This window comes from Otolemur garnettii, unplaced genomic scaffold, assembly GCF_000181295.1.
Source record: "Otolemur garnettii isolate 467f Iridium unplaced genomic scaffold, OtoGar3 scaffold00043, whole genome shotgun sequence".
In the NCBI taxonomy this organism is placed as follows: domain Eukaryota; kingdom Metazoa; phylum Chordata; class Mammalia; order Primates; family Galagidae; genus Otolemur; species Otolemur garnettii.
The window spans coordinates 1809-5092 of NW_003852438.1; positions in this window are offsets into that span (position 1 = coordinate 1809).

Sequence of the window (3284 nt, forward strand, 5' to 3'; positions counted from 1 at the left end):
ATACCTGAAATCATACCATCTCCCTAGACTTAACCAGGAAGAAACAGATCTCTTGAACAGACCAATATCAAGTACTAAGATTAAAGAAAAAATAAAAATACTCTTCCAACACACACACACAAAAGCCCTGGACCAGATGTCTACATACCAGAACTCTATCAAACTTTCAAAGATGAGCTTGAAACGATACTGCAAAAACTATTCCAAAAACTTAGGAAGGAAGGAACCTTCCCCAACACATTCTATGAAGCAAACATCACACTGACAAAAAAGCCAGGAAAGGGCCCAACTAAAAAGGAGAAATACAGACTACTTTCACTAATAAATATTGATGCAATATTCATTATTATACTCAATAAAATCTTAGCCAATGAATTACAACTACACATTAAAAAAATTATACATCACAATCAAGTAGGCTCATCCTAGGATGCAAGGCTGGCATATGCAAATCCATAAATGTAATTCACAATATCAAAAGAAGCAAAAACCAAGACCATAGGGTCTTCTCAATAGATGTAGAAAAAGCACTTGATAAAATTGGACATCCTTTTCTAACAAGAATACTTAAGAATGCAAGTATAGGTGGCACAATGATTGAAGCCATCTATGAGAAACCTGGAGCTAATAAAATACTGAATGGAGTAAAACTGAAACGTTTTCCACTTAAAACTGGACCAGACAAAGACATCCTCTATCACCACTACTATTCAACATAGTGCTGGAAGTTCTAGCCAATGTAATTAGGTAAGAGAAGGCTATAAAGGGCATCCAAATGGGGCAGAGGAGGTCAAACTCTCTCTTTGATGATGATATGATCTTATACTTAGAAAATCCCAGAGACTCAACCATAAGACTCCTGAAAGTGATCAAGAAATACAGTAATGTCTCAGAGTATAAAATGAATGTCCACAAATTCGTAGTCTTTGTAACAGCCAAGTTGAGAAGCCAATAAAAAATACAATTCCCTTCACAGTCGCTTCAAAGGAAATGAATACCTAGGAATATATCTAACAAAAGAGGTGAAGGACCTCTATAAAGAGAATTATGAAATCCTAAGAAAAGAAATAGACATCAATAAATGGAAGAACATACTATGCTCTTGGCTAGGAATAATCAACATTGTTAAAATATCTATACTACTCAAAGCAGTCTACAGATTCAATGCAATCCTCATTAAAATACCAACATCATACTTTGAAGAAGTGGAAAAAATAGTTCTTCATTTTTTATGGAACCAGAAAAAAAACCATATAGCCAAGGCAATTTTCAGTAATACAAACAATGTTGGAGGCATCACTCTACCAGACTTTAGGTTATATTATAATTCCACAGTGATCAAAACAGAATGACTAACCAACATATGAAAAAATGCTCATTGGCTCAGCACCTGTGGCTCAAGCGGCTAAGGCACCAGCCACATACACCTAAGGTGGCGGGTTCGAATCCCCAGCCCGGGCCCGCCAAAACAACAATGATGGCTGCAACCAAAAAACAAAAAAAAAATGGCCGGGCGTTGTGGCAGGCACCCGTAGTCCCAGCTACTTGGGAGGCTAAGGCAGGAGACTCGCTTGAGCCCAGGAGTTGGAGGTTGCTGTGAGCTGTGATGCCATGGCACTCTACCCAGGGGGATAGCTTGAGGCTCTGTCTCAAAAAAAAGAATAAAGAAAAAATGCTCATAGTGTCTAATCATCAGAGAAATGCAAATCAAAACCACCCTGAGATATCACTTAAGCCCAATGAGAATAGCCCACATCTCAAAGTCCCAGATTTGAAAATACTGACATGGGTGTGGCGAGAAAGGGACACTTTTACACTGTTGGTGGGACTGCAAACTAACACATCCTCTTTGGAAAGAAGTATGGAGAATCCTCAAAGAACTCAAATTACACCTTCCATTTGACTTGACAATCCCACTATTACGCATCTACCCAGAAGAAAAAGAATCATTTTATCCTAAAGACATTTGCACTACATAGTTTATCACAGCTCAGTTTAAAATCACCAAGAGGGAAACAACCTAAATGCCTATCAACTCAAGAATGAATTAAAAAACTATGGTATACGTATACCAGGGAGTATTATTCAGCTGTAAGAAAAAAACGGTGACTTTACATCTTTTGTATTAATCTAGATGGAAATGAAATATATTCTTCTCAGTAAAGTATTACAAGAACAGAAAAGCAAGTATCCAATGTACTCAATTTTATTATGACGCCAGTAGACCATCTAACACATGCCCACATAGAAGAAAAACTTAATTCTATTCAAGTTGGAGGGAAGGGAAACGGGCGAGGTGGGAGAGGTCCCAGATGGGGGACTGGTGTGCATCTACTTAAAGGGCACAAGGTGGGGTATATGGCACTCCTTTGGCTGCAGGACACAACTACAAGAGGGACATTATATAAAAAATTCTAAAATTTTAACCAGGTTGTTTGTACCCTCACAATAACCTGAAATAATAAATAAATAAATAATATAAACAATAAAAATAGCTATCTACACTCCAGTACAATAAAGAAACTAAGAAACTCCCACTCGTTTAATCTAGAACAGTTACTATTTGTTTTAGTATTTCTGACAGTGAATTTTCTGAAGAGTTGAAGCTACTGTCTTACGTTCTAGACTGGTCCAGTTGTTAGACATTTTTAGCAATAGTACTGCATTGGTAGTGCTGTAGACCTCTTAGTAATCACATCAGGATCACATCATGCAAGCTCCTCTCACTACTGGTGATTTTGTTGTATGAGTTGGTTAAAGAAGCAAAAGGCAGCTCTTTCTATTATAAAGGTTATTTTTCCCGATTTATAATCAGAAGTAATCTATGAAGTAAACCTTTTGCATCACGTAAATAAAATAGATTCCTTTAAAATGTACTGTGTGCTTTGTCTACAAAGGATTACTTTTTAGTTGTGGGAAATCTGAACTTCTCAGATAGATGATGCTAAGTTTGGTCACCATCATTAAAGGTTGGTGACTGCCAAATCTCTCCATTTTAAGTGCATTTTTTCTTTTGATATTAGTAAGTAATCTATGAGACTATGTAACTATTCTGTACCTCCAAAACTTTGTTCTCGGTGTTTTTCTGTTTGTTTTGTTTTTTGAGACAGAGTCTCACTTTGTTGCCCTCAATAGAGTGCCATGGCATCATAGTTCACAGCAACTTCCAACTCCTGGGTTCAAGAGATTCTCTTGCCTCAACATCCTGAGTAGCTGGGACTTCAGGTGCCCCGCCACAACAACTGGCTATTTTTAGAGACGAGGTTTCCCCTGGTTCAGGCTGG